This window comes from Spodoptera frugiperda, chromosome 27 (assembly GCF_023101765.2).
Source record: "Spodoptera frugiperda isolate SF20-4 chromosome 27, AGI-APGP_CSIRO_Sfru_2.0, whole genome shotgun sequence".
Taxonomy (NCBI): Eukaryota; Metazoa; Arthropoda; class Insecta; order Lepidoptera; family Noctuidae; genus Spodoptera; species Spodoptera frugiperda.
Genome location: NC_064238.1, coordinates 2,402,913 through 2,422,414, shown reverse-complemented (window position 1 = coordinate 2,422,414; position 19,502 = coordinate 2,402,913). Strand labels below are relative to the sequence as shown.

General features: G+C 37.2%; 1 protein-coding gene across 12 annotated transcripts in view; it reads left to right on the top strand.

Moving 5' to 3' along the window:
* The window catches only part of LOC118263566 (teneurin-m-like), a 432,136-nt gene that overhangs the window by 389,467 nt on the left and 23,167 nt on the right, over positions 1-19,502 (top strand). Inside the window, exon 2 of one of the 12 annotated variants that reach the window (XM_050705334.1) lies at positions 2,013-2,043. The exons of the other annotated variants lie outside the window; for them this stretch is intronic. The gene's annotated coding sequence lies outside the window, so the exon portion shown is untranslated. The remainder of the gene's footprint in view (positions 1-2,012; positions 2,044-19,502) is intronic. 12 annotated transcript variants of the gene reach the window in all.

Sequence of the window (19,502 nt, the reverse complement as noted above, 5' to 3'; positions counted from 1 at the left end):
AAAATGTATTTTTTGTGTAAGTACTACCTAATTTTGTTACGAGGAAATTTCATTTGTGAATGACCCGAATCTGTAAATAAAAAATGTGAATTAAAGATGTTTGGATCTTCAAAAATAAATACTCGAGTCGGTGTAATCAATGGACCTCCGAGATCTTCGTTGGTAAGGAAGTACCGGGTTCAGTATTACAATTCCCGGCACGGTACACGGCAACTGATCTCAAAGATCGCAATACTAAATTTCACACGCGCCATTGCCCGCTTCGCGTTCAGGAATACGTTTTTTAAATTTACTTAATATATTTCCGCGGTGGCGCCATCTGTGTGCAGTTACTTTTAGCTGTTCATTTTTTTTTATTGTCTTCCCTCGCGACGATATTTCGTGCGAATGTCGCGAACAGTGCGAACGGGTTTTATTTATTCTTAAATGTTTTTCTAGTTGTTTGTTCCTGTATTTTTTGCTACTTAAATAATTGTGTACCATGTTCTTTCTCTTTATTACAGTTTTCTAACTAAATATACATGTTTAGTTCAAACTTTTCAAGCACGTGACATTAGTTTTATCTTCTACGTTTTACTTTTAAGACGTGTCACGTAGATTTAGAAAGTTACAACATTGCATTTTGTAAAAAATGTATTCGCAATAAAGTACAACAGGTATAAAACAGCAGAATTAGCATGTATATGCTATGCCACAGCTAAGAATAATCATAAACTAGCAACAGAAATGTGTTTAGAAAAACATTGTAGCCGTAGCCGTTCTACGCTGCTACAGCACTACCTACTACGGTGCTACGAAGCTACGGCGTAGCACCGTAGCACAAAAAAGATGCGCTTGTAAAAGTTAATTGACTGGAATAAACCGTAGTACTAAAAAAACGAGTAATTTACGACTTGTTTTTATCGAATTCGTGTAGAACATTGTTGTTTTCTTTTAGATCAGTGGTGTTCGTGGTCCGAAGCCGAGGGTTGGGCTGTAAAATTGTAATGTGCATTTGTTTTAGTATTCATACCATGCCGTTTATTTTAATTCATTTGATGTTTAAGATTAATCAAATTAACGTTCTTAACTTACTCTCACATCCATTGAATTACATAAAACGAACTAAAATTGTCACACAACCAAAACACCGCGAAATCTTCCGACTCAGTCTCTAAAACGAGCTACCAAAGCAGCCGTCAAATAAACAGGAAATTATTTAACATCAACGCTTGCAAGTTTACTCTGTGAATTTAGACGTGACGGGCGTCAGCGTGAAAATAATAGGGCAACTTGCAAACTGCATAGAGTGCATAGATAACCAAATTGTTAAGACGAGTCTTGTCTTAAAACGCTCATGTTTATGCATGCGGTGCACGCGATTAGTGATGCGACGTTTACACGAATCTATTCGCGTTCGCGTTCTGAGGTTTACAATGTACTATTTAGTTGCGTACTTCCATCTAAGTTAGTGTTACAAACTATTAATTCGTTTTCGTTGTTATATTTATGGATAGTACTTGAATTTCAGCTAGAATATGAACATTAAGATTTTCTTGTCTTTGTATAAAATTGTGTCCAACTGAAAGGATTTTTCACACAAGTATACATACTAAGTATTAGTACGTACAGCTAGTAATTCCATAACGATAAAGTTTCAGTACAGGTTTACTTGTGAAAGAAACCGTAAAGTACATCAGCAACAGCTGCTTGTTCCCACACCGCTCGCAATCAAGATATCAATCCTAGCAAATGGGTTAAAACTAGTTCATACAACTTTCTAGATAGATTAACAACCAACGTTATCGTTGGATTCATTTACTTATTATATTAATCTTAGTAAAGACTGTGTATTTTAATCTGATTCCTTTGATAATAAGGTTTAGGTATATTTTCCAATGGTAACATTTTTTCGTGACAATTGACTTAGGTACACTGAAAACGAAGAAAAGTGTGTTTAATTAAAACCAATTGATTCTCGCCTGACTGTGTAATGTTAGTTAATAATACCAATGTTTTGAATTCCGTTTCAGGTAGATTCTAGGAGATTTGAAAAAGAAAAAAGTAAGCTAAAAAGCTTGTTAACCTTTAGAATTTGCACTTGCTTTTAATTAAAACGCCCTCACTGTATTCTAAAGAATATTTTGTATTTAGTTTCCAGTACATAAACCCCCAAGTAGTTATTGCAAGTTTCTAGTGAAGATAAAACAATAATAGTTGTTTATTCCCGTACTCTCCGACCGCTAGATGTCAGGGTTATTTTGAACCGCCGAGAATAACTCCTCCATCCCGTTTAATCGTCAGATTCGATGCTCGAGAGACACTCCTGAATTCGTCGGTTGTTTACCTAAAAATAACAAAACAGACTTAGTTTTGATATCCAGTCTAAGTGTAGCTTTAGGAATAACTTGGTTATTATTATTCCTTTTTGTTATTAACTTTACCTGAGAAAATAATGTAGTCCTTTTTGAAAGACCGGCTACGTACTTTTCACTGCTCCTGAGTTCGAGGTGTCTATGGGTGGCGCTGATCGCTTAGATGTCCTGTGTCCTCTATGATCTATCCCTTATAAACGTCCTCAGAGCATTCTTACACCTGTAGACCTGAATAGCCACTCGTGTAACGACAAAAGCAATGGCATTGTGCATGTCAGCTTCTCACGCAATAAAATAGCAATCAACGCACATTCGAAAATTCCCAATTGATTTCCAACGATGGGAATTAAATATATTGTAATGTGGATGAGATGTTATAACGACAAGTTGGCAAGGGACCGCTTCCGCAGAGTTCCGCAGAAGGCGGCCCGTCGGACTATTGGTTGCGAAGCTACCACGTCCATCTGTAAGCGAGACACGTACGTACTGGGAAACTCGCCAGGCCCGCGCCGATTGCGAAAACAATTTCGGATCGAATGGGAAACGCGTTTGAACTGGACTTTTCGAGCGGAAGTATTAGATTCACTTTAATTGATGGGATATTTTTAGTTTTATCAGTATGCGTTTATGCAGCTTGCTCCGAAAATGTTATATCGGTGTCAAAAATCTGAAGTTCAAATATACGGTTTGATGCGCACAATTCCTCTATTGCACGATCTTCCTCCACTCTTGCTATAGATACCTTTCTAGGTACATATGTAAACAAAACTAAATAACATATTGAGTTACAAAATAATGTTCCTCCATCAAAAGCATTTTTCGAGCTTGATATACTCTCAAACTGCTTTGACAAAATATGTTTATGACAAAAATTTTGTAGGTTCAACAATTTTTGGACACGGGAGCAGGTCACTGGGGACTACATACTGCCAAACTGTCCCGGAGTACAAGTTTAAAAATCCGTGTCAATGTAGATCTTAACCCGTCGCCGGCGGCTTGCCAAAATCTCCCTGGGTCACGTTCGCTTACGTAACCCGGCGGCGGCGCGAGCGTAATTTTAAGAAGTATATTGGTTTAGTTTTTAACGCCAGTGCGGATGCCAACGCGACGCTGAAATTAACCCTGCTTGCTTTATTGCCTGCTATACCAGCGCCGCCACCCACCGGTCCCGCGGACCGATCCTAGTTCGAATATTTAGCTCCATAACTTCCACCGGTTTTATTTTTAAAGTGAATTTGTTCTAGTGTAAGAAACGGGTCAAATGGGAGTCATTCGAGAAATATTAAATGTAACTATTATTGAACTTCTATATTAAGTTCGCAGCTCTTTTACTGGTACACCAGTTGTAAAATGTAATTTGTGACTCGTTTTCTTGATGTTTTCAAACTTCAATTTTATTCAGCATTTTACAAAGTCCCGAGTACCTTTACGTAGAACATACAGTTTGTTTAAACACAACTTGCTACATTTCTGATGTAAATTGTTCGTATTTGGTTTAAAGTAGGGATCCTTTGTTTGTATCCTTTGCTTCTCGTGAAGAGACCTCATAAATCTCTCACCTACTTGCGAAACTATTTCTCGGCAATAGAAATAATCCTGATACAGCTGTTGTACGCAACTGCTTTACAAATCAAACGGCCTAGACCTACTTGAAAGGCAGTAATCTCTCAATATCGGACCCATCCCTTTGCAAATTTACCTACTGGAGTCTAGAAACAAAGCTGTGCTGATTCGATTTAGTTGCGAACGAACGGGATCTTCTTTGATGTGTCGAATGAAAGGCAGCGATCCGACTGTAATACACTTAGCCGGGCCATTTCAGGCGGTCCTCCCCGCCGACGAGGAAAGAGGGAGGGCCGATGCACTCCTAGTCGGTTCAATAAGATTTTCATTAAGCGTTGAAAAGTTTTTAATGAGCACGGATTTTGTACTCAACCCTTGAATTCTCGAGTACCTATTTTGTGTAAATATTTGGCTGAATAGCGCTTATTTGTTAACTGCTCCGTTTCTATGGGAGCCCTCATATTTTTGAAAATTTTTGGTGATTAAAAATTTCCCATTATAAGAAGTCGACGTGGCTAAAAACAATCTCATTGAGACTAACATCCCAATTTTCAAATAACAATATAAAATGGAAAGTTAAAGCTCACAACTAAACTAAGTACTGAATATTCAAAACCTACCAATTCAAATCGCCGCCCACAATCAAACCACAGTATCGATCAAGTATTCAGAAAATAAATCGATTTGCGGAAATTACTATAAGTAGGCGAACAAATAGGGCTAAATCTGATAAGTGGCCGACGGTAGCTTTCTACGGTTCACGCCATTTGATGGATGCCTTCATCGTGCCGAGGCTATTACACACACACAACACAATAGAACACACACTACATACACAGTCCACACGAATGCCGCAAGTAGGTTAGTGTTCGTTGATTACTAATTTAAATTTGTATTGAATTTTATTTAGATTTGGATTTTTTAATAGCCAAAGTAATTGGATTCGGATTTTCAGGGCTGTACGGAAAAAATGCTCGTCATGCAAAAGTATTACGTGGCCTCATTATTCAGGGGCGGATGAAGTTAATTAATTTGGCAAAAATAAATATTTTGATTACGTTGCTGCTTAGCGAATATTGCGTGATGTAAACCTGTAAAGTACGAAGTCAAATAAAATCTTAAAATTAACACCGCTTTTAGAGTCGTGTCAAATTTCATTAAAAATGTAATATTGTAGAAAAATTCGTTACATCACCAAAGTCCGTAAATGAATATACGGAAGAAATTTCGTGGAATAAGTTGCAATAAAATTCAAAGAAATCAGATACTTCGTTCTACCAGCGGCTCGATTAGCGGCGATGGCCGTCTAACCCCCCCTCCCTACCCCCACCCAAACGGAAATACTGGCCTTCTCCATAGGCGCGCTATTTCCTTCAAAAGCTACTATCGGACATGCTACGGATAATGCACTAGCCTATCCAATACACTTTGTACGTTTATAATCGTGAAATTAAATTTTTATAACATGTAGGGGGACCGTACTGGTTTAATGATAGCTTTGCTTAATAGCTAGGTACTGTGTTAGGTTTACACGCTCCTATTGGAGGGAATAATTCGCTTTGTTTTTTTAAGTGGTGTTTTCGAAATTCATGTTTTATAACTCGTGTTGTTTATTTACATGTCTGAGAAGTTTTTGTTTGTTTTTTTAATAAAAGGGCGAGGGTTATGTGTACTGAGAATTTGGAATAATTCCGTAGCAGTGTACCGGGCATGAAAATTTATCTCTCGAGACTAACGAAGTAGCTTAATTTAAATTTCTTTTTCCACTATTCATGTTCTAATAACATCGAAATAAAATCAATTAGTACACAATTTATTCAAAAACAATTTCATAACTTTACACAAACGTTTTCAGACAGAAGTTAGTGAAACAAGTTTCTAGATTTCAGATCAGAGTCTGAAATTCTTAGTACTATTAAATTGTTGAACTCATTTATTTTGTTTATAGGTTCTGGTTGTTTAGTGCCTCCCATGAACTTTAACGTTCGAGTCGCGTTCGAGCGTTGGTTTACATAGAAGCAACTCAGCAAGAATACTTGAGGGAAACTCAAATACTGTGAACTTTTGAGTAGCTAACGTCTCATAGGTGTTTTAAATGTTTTACGTGAAGATAAATTATTATGAGGAGGAACGTTTATAAAGTTTTCATAATTTATTTTGCGAAAATCATGCTTGTGACATAAGACTCAAATGTATACTCCATACAATACTTCATTTTGAGATTATCGCTATAATGTGAGTGAATAATTTTTCGAAGAGCATTAGGTATAAGTACACTTGACATTTTTATTTTCAAACAAACCAGTGTAGGTTCTAAATCACTTAAAAACAGTTATTGTTAGAAAATAAAGAGCAATAATTGACGCCACCCTCCCCAACGCTACGTATAGTGTGAACTGCGAATGTAACGTGTGGAATTGTAACGGAAAGTACAAAATGGCCATAAAAATAGCGAATGGCACTAACAACTCGGTTCTCCGTTCACAAAAGGTAACCCTGACCTGCCGGCGATAAGTTCCGCCTGTTAATTGTTCTTTTAAAACCACTATAACGCAGTAATCGTTCGTTAGATGGCATTTTTATTGTTTCACATGTAATTACGACGAATGATTGATAAAACGACGATTGCTCTGGTTTAATAGCCAACCATTTTAGGGTTAGTGCTTTCTTACATACATGGATACATATGTACGCAATGTTCTTGATTATGTAATTGTTGAAGTTCACAAAGGCCCAACCATATCATCATTAATCAGCGTGCCTGTAAAATCAATGCTCCCAGAACCCGGCAATAAATTACGAGTAACAAACTTCATCCGAACAAAGTTGTACCGTATAGCAAATGCTTATGTTTTGACAATCAAGACGACGAAAACACCGATACTGGAATTTAATTCCATCTTGATTGTGGTGTCTCAATTTATATCACGAGGCAGTAGCGTCGTGCAATTAAGGAGCTCGGGATTCGTTCCCAGAGTCCCGCAAGTCGTCGGGAGCCGACAATAATTGAGAATATGCAACTGAAATGATCGCGATTTAAGTGCTTAGAGGCGCCGCCCGCGGAGCATTGCAACGCTGCAGCCGGGACTGTCGCGCGGCCGAGTTTTGTACCTAATATTAGATGTGGGCCCGTTCCCTCGGCCTTCCAATTGTTCGCGCGTCTCACCGCACCTTGCTAAGTGTACGAAGCGCTTTAACAATTATTGTCCTCTCATTGTTGCCGTGAAAGATTTTAGCAATTTGAGTCGGTCGCTTAGTGTCTCACTTTTGTAGAGTTTCAACAGGATCGAAATGAGAATGTAGAACTTGGTATAAACGTAGATATTTTGTAAACTGCCTGGCAACTTTTTAGTGTCTTTTAACAATTATGTTAAGTTAAGAACTTAGGCAAACAGATAAACCTACTAGACTCTTAATTTCTAACACAAAATAATGATTCTATTCATTTACAGCACTACTAAAGTAAATATAATTGGAACGTCAGTAAGTCTGTTTATTTGCGAGCGCTTAACTGTTCCTTGCCGAGTGCAGCTGAGCGTGGAAAGTGACCGCTTAAGCTATAGTTGAGACCTAGTCGCCACCACTACGCAAGCAAACGGACACTTTGACAAATGTGCAGTAAATATATGAACAAAAGTTTAATTTTGAGCATTCTCTGCATGATACATAGTATTTTGTTATTCATATTGTAGATTATGATTGTGGTTGTGTTGTTAGTTCATTCCTTTTTTTTTGTATGGTCCCGAAAGTAATCAATTTGACAGTAAAGACTCAGTTCGCATATAAATACGCTACATTTTTTTTGTAGCTTACAGCTATATGTATAGTCTTTAAATTTAATTTCTTTGCAATAATTAAATATACTGTACCTAAGTATAAATAGCAAGAGTAACAATATCTCCAAACACGATTATTTTATGCCAATATTGTATTAGTACAAAATCTCGCTGCAGACAGAGATCGCGGAGATCTCGAGGCGGAATACTAAATAATTTATAGCAAATCTTGTGGCCATCGCGGTATTAAAAGGAGCCAGACTACCGGCTCTTATTATTCAAGCAAAACCATTGTTACATTACATTCTGTTCAAAAACAATGTCTTGCAACGTTTCTGTATAAAATAATGAAGATGACATTTGATATTACAAGATACCTATCATTCTTGTGAGGAAACTAAGAAATAACGAATTTACGTCATATTTACGTATGTAGTAGTAAAGATTCCTCGGTTAAAAATAAGCTGTATTGATTTACGAAATAAAGTCATATTGTTCAATCAATTTTTCCTGGCAATTTGCCAAAAATAAATGTCAATCAGACTTCATAAGTTATGTCGGTACATACGTTCACTACATGGAACAACGAACTACTATTTACAAACATATTAATATAGCTGTACAAGTTATTTGCATTTCTATATAAATAAAAATAAAAGTACCTTTAATCAACGAGCATGCATGAAATGACTGATGACTGATGATGAAGCGAAAGAGGTGTGTAAGATTCGTAGCAATTGGCGTTCCATTGTCTCTGCCTACCCCTATGGGAGACAGGCATGAGGTTATCTATGTATATTTGTATAAAAATCATAATTTTAATTTCATACAACCTCATTACTGTAGGTAAGGTCAATAAATAAATAAAAGCATCAAATTAATTACAACAAATGAGTTTGTTGGTTGAAAACAAAAAATAGTTCATAGCTTACATTTTACAATTCCAGCTGCAGTTTTAAAGAGAATTTGTTCGTGATAGTTATTTTATGTTTGTACCGTTAGCAAAGAAAGGCGATTAAGCTGATATAGTATCTTTTGAGTGTTACATTTTTCTTTTATTAATATTTGTGGTAAATATTTATAGTCGTTATGTGTTTCGGTGTTTGAAATAACACAATATTTAATTATTAAAAGATCGATAATGATATTTTGCTATTTGATGTGATACACGATGAAGTTCTTGATGTAATAATGTAATAATATAACCAATTTTAAATAATTTCCATATAAATATACGCAATATAGATTTTGATTTTGTTGCTGATCGTACGAGTAAATTCGTATACAAGGTACTTCGAGTGTGGTGTAAACTCTAGTGGGGTCACATTTCACCCCGACCTACTCTATCGTGGACATTACAAAAGGCCTTGCTTTAATGTCGCACTTTACGCTCCTTATACACATCCGACTTTTAAAATTATGGCAGAATATGTACCAAAATTATTGGAAAGATACTCTCCACACACCTACCCGTTAAAGCAGTATAAACATACAAATTTATTGTGATAACTTAGAAAATATAGCTCCCTAACGTAGCTACGAAATCCCAATTGAATACACAGCTTTCATCCAATTTACATTTCAACTTAATCTTAGAATTTATTGCTAGGCAAAAATAAACGCTCGTACCCAAATGCACTAAAATCTATTATCCTAATATCATTATCTCATTCGAGCGAACGTTTTTCGCGAGTAAGCAAAACTGAAATTGGTAGTCGGCCATTATTTTCATCCGCTTTAACAGGTGAATTACTTATGAGCGGCTTTTTGTGCCTATATTTCGGGGGAGAGTGGGCCCCGGTTAACGCGTCCTCGGGGCGCCAAACGCCGCGTTTGAGTTTGCGATAATCGCGATTTTCAACGCCACCAGAACAATGTTTGGCGTTAATGATTTTTTATCGCGAACTGCAGTTGTTGGGCTCTTTCAATTTTACATTTTTATGAGGATTTACTTTCATACTTTCTCCTTGCGTAAAAATTACAGGGTTTGTTGCTAGAATAGTAATTAGTTTAATAAAAAACAATGTTCTCAATATCACGAAAGCGATACATTTTTTTTATTAATGTATAGGGTCGGGCTTCCTGCTTTCAAATTGATATTAATCGTGTTTGATTCGCATTTAGTTAATTAAGTAACACTGATTTATATAGATTGGTATTCCACACAAAATATCGTAATACCATAAGTTATATTTCCGAAGGAATAGACTAGGACAAGGATACGATCTTATTGCTATTAAATAGACCCTGCTACTAAACTAAAAAATATATCTTCCACAATTTACTTAAGTTAACGCTTTATTTATTACAACATGTAACTACTCGTAGCATGTTAACTTACAGTACCATGTATACGGGCCATTTAAACACATTGCCGATATAAAAACCTCCTTTGAACTGCTTAAAGCTGAAACTGCATTATCGCTATAATAATGTTGTTCTTAAGATAACGTGTGTTAACCAAAATTACTAAAAGAGCAAATATATGTATCTCTACATGTTAGCAGATAACTTTTTAAGGTTTTTAAACTGACATGGTCACAACACTATAATTTTAAAACGGGACATTTACCATGTTTTTCAATTATTATGAAGTTTCCAATATTTCGGCACTATTGCAAAACATGGTAAATATCCCGTTTTAAGTTCCAATTATAACTTTTAAGGTGTTAAATTACAGAACTTTTTAAATCTCAAAACCAAAAAACCTCTTCAGACTTTAAATAAAACTACTTAATACAATCCTATTTTCTATATTTTATAAAAATGTAGTATGTTGAACAGATTTTCATTATTGTATAGAACTTGGCCACTTACACCCGTTACTGAGTTCATTGTATATACAATTAGTCCATTGAAATGTTACAATTTGAGGGCCGAATAATGCATTTTTTAGAGGACGCAATTTTATTTTTTGATCATGTAGGGGGGGTCAATAGAAGCTTAACTTGAAGTTTGTGGGGTCGCCACCCTTGTCCCTCGGCCGCCATCTTGGAAAAAGGGATGGAAACACTTTTTTTGCTATATCTCGGAAACTATGCATCGTAATAAAAATTTTTAAATCATAATTTGTAGAAAATTATTTTGCCTACAAATATGTTTATATAACTTTTTGCCCTAAATTAACAATTAAAGAAGTTATAAATAAAAAAGTGAAATTTTTTTAATAAAATTTCTTTTGCTCTATAACTTTTTTTTACATTTTATAAATAAATGGCTTCAGACCAATCTTGTAGAATATTTTTCGAGAAAAAATTTTCCCTACAACTGTTTTCAATTTCATTCATTAGAAACTCAGTTACAGCGCTCCGAAGTTAACCGGGTTCGTCAAATTAGTCCAGTCAAATAAGCTTAAATTAGGTAAGAATCTCGGAATGCGAGATGACCAGCTGTAATTTTGTAAATACTTGTATATTGACACCCTAAAACTTGTCTCGATGGTATATATGGTAGGGTGTAAGCAACTCTTAAAATTCAGGGTCAAAGGTCCCAAAATCTTTTTGCGGTTTTTAAATAACTCATTTCCTATGGGTTTTTGGTATTTGTATTCATTATAATATTGTAGAATACTTCTCTACAACTTTTGCCTAAATTTTTTTTTACATGGTGAACCGTTGTCGAGTTACGGAAACGCGCGGTAACTACATCACATCAGACATTTTTTTTTCAGCTAACCTATCCGTGATGGTATTATGGAGGACAGTAAAAAACGTTATGGTTTCTAAAACCATTTTTCGTCAAATTCAATAAAGATAGACGCTTCCAAAGTTAATTGACCGTGCGTTAAACTCGAAACGGTTCACCATGTAAAAAAAAATGTTGCTATTGTAGAGAATTTTGTATTCTTATTAATAATGATAAAATACCAAAAACCCATAGGAAATGAGTTAAAAAAACCAAAAAAACGATTTTTGGGACCTAACCCTGAATTTTAAGAGTTGCTTACACCCTACCATATATACCATGGTTTTGAGACAAGTTTTAGGGTGTCAATATACAAGTATTTACAAAATTACAGCTATCTCGCATTCCGATAACCTTTTAAGGTTATTTGACTGGACTAATTCGTTACAGCGCTGTAACTTTAATGAATGAAATTGAAAACAGTTGTAGGGATTTTTTCGAAAAATAACAAGATTGGTCTGACCATTTAATAAATGTAAAATGATTATAGAGCAAAAGAGAAAATTTAATTAAAAAAAATTCACTTTTTCTTATAACTTCTTTAATTGTTAATTTAGGGCAAAAAGTATATAAACATATTTGTAGGCAAAATAATTTTCCGAATATCTTGAACTGTTTTTCATTATTGTATAGAATTTGGCCACCTCCATCCGTTACTGAGTTCATTGTATATACAATAGCACATTCATGTGTTGTTCAAATGGCACCAAAGTACTGATAAGGAAAGTTGCGAGTCGGCTGTCAAAGGGCGCGGGCGTTTTATCAGCAGTAGTTAGAAAGCAATTGATATCGCTCTCCGAAGTCGCTGGTGAAACAGTATACGAAGTAAGGCTGTGGCCATATTATGGGTTTTGTTATTATATTGTGAGTTAGGCTTAGATCAGATGACGTTTAATATAACTACATACATTTTACTATACATGTGATATGGTCTGAATAAGATGTATGGAGTTATAAACGCAAGTTATCAAAACGCACGCTTAGTGCTTGTCATCTGAACTGATGCCTATAATCATCAAATGCATCAGCTTTTAAAAGCAGCATCAGCTCTTGATATTAAGATTTGATAGAGTAAAAATGGCGACAAATATCTTATTGTCGCTAAAACATGTTATTTTCCTTGTGAAACTTCATATACTTAATTAAAGATGTGTTCCAATTCTTTCTTTTTATAAATGAGTTATGTATGTACTTCACACATTGTCAATTTCCAAAAAACAGCTTTAACAACGTTCAAAATCCCATGTGAAATGCTCTTAAAATCACAAACAAAAGTTCTATCAACGTAACCACCTCCAAACAAAAGGAATTAAACTACACTTCCCTTGATTCCAAGTCTCAATTTTTGCGCCGACGTCACAATTAGGAGGCGTCATGTGAACCGAGCTTTGGTGCGGTAGCGTTCGCGGTCCGGAGCAAAATTAGTAAAGTTTATGCCATCATTATTGGCGTCGCTGTAACAAAGGGCCCCTACCTCCTTTGCTGAGCTTTGTCAACGTATAATTGCGCAGCACTCACTGCGAACAGAATATTACTAATAGACGGATAAAGTTACCGTTATTCCAAGGCTTACTGTAATCGGTTTTTCTTTGTATGTTCCCATTTCACAAGAGAAGGGTTGTATTGCTTTACCTCTATGTGATTCCTTTTGATTTCTTCATGTCGAATTACTAGCGTCTACCGTCAAATGAAAACTTAACATTATTCCACAAAAATGTTTGAGGAAAAAACAAAACAGCAAGCCTTTAGGGATATGTTAAATTACGTACACGTGTGTTCAATTTAATCTCTGCGTAAAGGTCTGACAACAAAAGCAGTCCCATAAAAAGTAATGTTATCAATAGTGAACTATCCCGTGCTATTTAATATCCCAACCCCATCCGAGCCAATAGGGGTTAAACTGACCGGTCGAATTAACCCTGACACACCCGGAACTTCGTCAACTCGACTTAACCCGTTGGAAGGTCGACTTTCAAACGACTGCAGTTGGTAAACTTCGGCGAACATCGTCAAAATTCGTAGCGACTACAATTTTCGTAACCGCAAATTACGCTTCTTTGAGCGAACCGAAGTGGGGGCGGAAACTGCCGAAGTCGCTTCGTTAGAGGTCGGGATTGGACTATTGTAGTTGAAGCTTAATCGCTACAGGACAATGGACAGTGATGTAACGTAATTGTCGCTAAATAGTCACTGTTAAATCGCAAAGCGTTGACAGTGCGCAATTTTAATTGTTCCGAACGAAAGCGCAATGGCTGCGTATCGCGAGCTTTTTTAAAGTGACCGCATTAAACTGTTTTATGCGTTGATTATTGTCGTTCAAATGAGGCGTTTCCCAACGAATGTCGAATTAAATTTTGTTGACGACCGCCTTTTATACTGTCGTAATTTTCGCACAATGAATTTTAAACCCGCGCTAATTTACAGCTGGATTTATTTTCGAGTTTGGAACGCTCGCGAGTGTATTTTTTCTAGAAAGTTGGCTTATATATTATTTAAATTCTAATAACGAGCTTCACAGGCAAACGGGCGGCGCGTGCAAAGCCCGCTAATTGAAACTATAAATATAAACCCCCAACATTTTCCTTCGCTTCTATTTTCATTTCAGTTTTTTCAAGCTCAATGAATGGACGGTCTATGTAAGAAAAAATCCACACCATAAGCTGTTTGCTTTAGCAAGAGTTTAATACATATTTTCCACACTGCCCTACTTCTCCGGGTTTAGAAATCCGTAAATAATTTCGAACAAAGTAAAATAAAGACACACATGTTCTACTTAAACTATATCGGTACAGAACAACTCAATATATATTGGACCGTTATAATGCGCGCATCCGAATAAACTACCGGGTACTTTCCGTAGCAACACAGCAATGTACTTAAAACAACCTAAAAAGTTACTCAAAAGTTATGTTCCGCTAGAGTTCGCGTAGTATCGTCCCCGTATCCGTTTTGTTCCCCTATTCGCCTCTTCTCCCCTTCGCCTGCGGGGGGGTGGGTTCGCGATAACCGCTTTTTATACGCATAATGCTCGGGATCTCGTGCTAAGCTGATAGAATTGTGGTGGAATCAGCAGGCCTTTTGAAGTTCTATTAAATTGTAACACTCGCGAGTTCGCGCCAACGCGCCCGTGAAATTGTGGCTTTATTGAAATGGCACGAAATTATTTATCTTTTTTGTGTGCGCCGCATGTGTGAGATGGAATTTCTAATTTAGAATTTATAGTGGCGGTGTCTACGAATGTTTTAGAATATTAAATTAGACATGTTTGAACGCTAAACTTTGTAATTTATATGACGGCAATTCGAATTTGGTTCGAAGAATGTTTATATGGCGCCTGCAATGCGCGGCGTCTTGTGGAAAGGAATATTTTGAATAACTTTATTAAGCAATATTTCCATAGAATGACACTTAATAAAGTCTGTGGAGTATTTACCATGCATTTTAGAAGTCAACTACTACATTACGCGGGCATACAATTGGTAGACCCTTTAAGTTTTTATGAAGACAATTGACAGTCATTTGTTACAATAAACATATTTAACAAACACACATATCACTTACAAAGACTCCCTCACTAGAACTTCAAAGCGACCTTGAACTTAGCTAAACGATAATAGACCTTATGTAAATAAACACAAGTGTATTTACGCACGTGTGTTGCATGCACACATGTACGTTATCACCTGTACGTTGTGTTATGATAATGAAGCGTATCTGGCAACACCGTCAGTTGTTTGTAAACAATTTCATTGAACACTCACACATACGATAGACGGGAGTGACGTACACTGAGACAGACATATTTATTTAAAGGAAAATGTTTTATTTTGCAAAATGTAGTATTATTATATTCTTTTTTGTAAAGATTTTTCTTTCATTCCAATTATGTTTTACTTGCATAACGTACTTATTAAAATTAGGTCCATTATATTGCCTGAAAACCTAAGACAAAACTCAATACCTATACATAATCTATATCTTTTCTAGTATCAAAGTTATCTTATATATCTATCTATCATAGGCCTAAAAATACCAATTTCCAATACAAAGATAATAAACATTAATTTCCGTTAGTACGCGAACAACATAGGAACGATGTATAATAAAAATGTGGAGCATAGCTGGATTTAACTCGGCAGCAATGCCAGTATACGTCAAACTTTCTAATAAGGCCCGCTAATGCTCTTTGATGCTTCCATATAACACATTAACAGTTAATTACCTTAGATTCCTCATAAAATGGCACCAACACAAACACACTGTGTGTGTTTATGATAATCACACACTCACACATCTCAGGAACTACGCCACTCAAGTAGGCTCATTAATCCTTGAATATTTTTGTTGGTTTACACTCACCTAGTCTGAAGATTAACATATACCTATTGAAATTAAGTGAAATGATGGTCACTTTCAATTTGTACTGGTTTAAATTAAAAAACCTTAATAATAATATGATGTCGCTTGAAATAGGTCCACACTAACAAGAGAAGTAAATCAAAACAAACTATTCTACTCCGTTCCCACACTTCGGTGCAACTCACCATGAATTGCCACAAAATAAAGTAAATATACTCGTATATAGTCGTAATAGAATCCAATATAACAAATCTACAACAAGTGGCAAATCCCACTATAAATGTAGCAGTAACAGAGAGCAGTTAGTATCGCACGCCGAGCACCGTCCGTACATATTAGTGGTCGCCCGCTATAATTTATTTGCCGGAGTAAATAGGATTAGCAGCGGGAGCTGTGCACACTGGGTCATTTTTTGCGCCGCGCGGACAAAGCGGCTAGCAACGGGCGGCCGAGAGATACCCACTGTGACCACTACCATGAGAACGCACCACGTGTCCCATCACCTTTAATGGCGAAATTTGATAATCAGCTTCTACTTATTACTTATAAAAAAACTCCAAATTATAGGACAGCGACGTGACAGGTGCCCGTAAAAGCTTAGAGATTGTGTTACGGTAAAGTAATCCGCGACCACCTCCGCCAGTTTATCCAAGCTCTCGAACAAATAAAAATACTTATCACGTAAAACCACCCTCCTGGCTGTCGGGCCCGCCTCGTAAAACCAACTCCTAGCTAAGGTAATAAAATGTCGCGACCAATCAACGCTCGCCCGTACAAGGATTCCCAGCGATTGGATTTGTCTCTCACGACTTCCAGATAACTGGACAAATCTCACGTTTAAACCGACAGCCGGGACATCGCGTTGCGGTTCTGAAATTAGAAGCAACGCACATGCCACAAAAACACCGTATATGCATAAGTGATAGAGAAGGCGCGTAGAAACGGTACGTGATAACATTATTCGTGTGAAAAATGTATCGAACGGTACAAGTGGCGAATCTCGAGAGGGCCACATCCGAATAAATAAAGCCGGGGGTGCGGCGCGAACTTGCAAAAAATCCCCATTTACTGCGGTGCCGGTGCGAATATAAAATATTGATCTCAACGGAAATTTATGAAAACATAAAAATGCGGAGGTGCGAAGGCGCGCCCTGATGGAATACCCGTGTAGATACTTACCGCTGTCTTCTTGATTCGTTTCCGTCTACATTTCTGAGGGATTAATCTCGCGCGTGGCTTATATTACACGTACGTCATTTTCACGCATAAAAATTACGCGGCATAATTTTCGAATCTCATTTTTTACAGCCCTGTTTAGGCGGCGCTCATGTCAAGAAATTCAATTTAGGACACTTATATTATACACGTTGTAGGAGTTCATAATGGCGTTTCGGTCAGAGAAAATTTTGCAAATGAAATTCCGCCAGCGAGGGATCTTGTCCGCTGGGTATACCCTCTCCACACCCGGTTATTGCCCATTTTTTATATAGAAAAGTCCGTTTTAATCCACACGGCGGCGGTCGTAACTCACGTCTTTATTTAGTCACTAGATTACGACTAACAAGTCCCGCCTTATTTCTCGTTCCTTCCGTTCTAAATGAGGCAATTCGTAATTGAATTTATTCTCTAAAAATAGTGTGCTGCGGTTGCATTTGGCTGGCGTTCTGGCGCCATTTGGAAATGAGCGATTTCACACTTCACACTTGAAATGGTAATAGGTTTACCGTGTGATTACTAACTTGGATTAGCGCATGTAGCGATGCTGCCAGCCTAAATTTAGTGCAAAATCTGAGGAGATTACCGACATTGATGCGCTCTAGTATGATCTTGTTCGCAATAAGCGAATTAGAAATAGTACGAGTGTAAAATGTTGCTTGAAATTAAACGCTTCGACACGTGATACTTTTCAGTTATTATATTTTACCAGGATAGCAACACTAAATCCCGTCCATTGCAACTGTGCTGGCTTGTCAACTTGACGTGATGGATGACGTCATTAATGCTTCCACGTGATCGAAACAAAGTGGCCCCCATTAGGGTTGCAGCGATGCAAATTTTAATGTACTCGCCGACCCTTGGACCCGGTCGCCCTAGCGATATCTTTAACACATGAGCTTAGCCAGAATCCGAAACTAAATAGATTTTGGTTGGACCCAAAAAATGGTACAAGGGTCATCAATCCTTTACGCGTCTGCATCAAATATGTATACATAAGCGCGCAACAGCGACGCCGAACGAATCGCAACATGACACATTCTCAATATAACCCTCATAAAAAGGTCCGATAAAATATGGAGAGTAACGGATAGTGGGGAAAAACTATTACTCGGGTCTTAGAAGGAATGGATTCGGGGTCATCGCATTGTGTCATCTTCCATATCGAGGGGCCATCGTTCGTCAATGTAACATTCGGACCCGTTAGGCTCGCAAGATGGATGGGCCCGGAAAGGCCCGTGGGCCTCCGCACTGTTTGAGTAACGCCGGCAACGTTTACATTTGTAAATGGGTTTTAAACTGGAGTGCTCGCCTGATGGTCCGGTGCTCGATATATTTTTTCTACGTCCATACATCACCATGCGCTCTTTGTGCAAATGTTTTGCACCAAAATTTACATATATACGCAATTAGATTAATGCCACAATGCGATACTAATTAATTAATTGTATCCTCCGCAAATATTGTTAAACCATAGCAGGCGAGTTTATTATTAATATTGTTTGCTTACATGTTTAATTAAATTAATTACTTAGTACAAACCCTTCGTTCTAAATCTGACCAAAAACACAATCATTGTGTGTATTTATATGATGTGTAATAATTGTTCGTATAAATCAAAATGACATGTATTTAATCGTGGTGCCCCACGGACCCTAACGGAAGAGGCTGAAGGGTACTACCTCGTCTTTGTCGAGAAAAAAATGTTAAGAAACGCGACCCTCGCTAATGCACACAGTACTATATCTATTTGGGTACAAAGGGCTGTGAGTATGCTTGACCTCCGAACACGTATAATGGGGCGCCCGCCGTTTGTATGTTTCCGCGAATCTCGCGAGTAGCGCTTATGTGGAATTAGGTTATTTTATACATTTGAAAACACTAAGCCTAAAGTAATCCGCTTTAAAAAGTAGCTCGCAAGACTCTTTTTGTGTCATTTTGGTTTGAAAAGTTGGTAAGGATTATTTCGTTCCACTGTACGCACATTAAAGTAGAAGTACTTTATTTAGAGTCAATTATTCTTTATGTTCCATACAAAAATAGCATAGACACACATTAATTCAATCGATAATAAAAAAATGACGCTGTTGTAAATGTCTCAATACGTGCTACCGCAAATAATTAATCAAGTGCCGAACATAACGATCTGTTTAAAAACAAGACCGCAATGTGACAGCGTGCGCACCTGTCAACGTCACGTCAAATCCCACCGCGGCCGCCATTTTATATCGAAATGCAAATAACCTCACAAATCGAGGGTGTAACGCGATCCGTCCCGAGGCACCCCGGAACAGCTGATTTATTTCATACGCGATATGATTTTACCGCAATTGAGAGCCCTCTGCTTGCCTCGCAACGATATATCACAGTTGTTGCATCACGTGGCGCGAAATCTACGCGATCTTCTGAAGACTTCGTAGCCAATTAAGCAAAGAAAATATACTTTTAATACGCACTGTTATAATTATACCCGTCTGCGTATCGGCGCATGGATAGAACATTCAACATCCAACATGGCAGACACTGCATTGTGCGTTGACAAATGCGCACC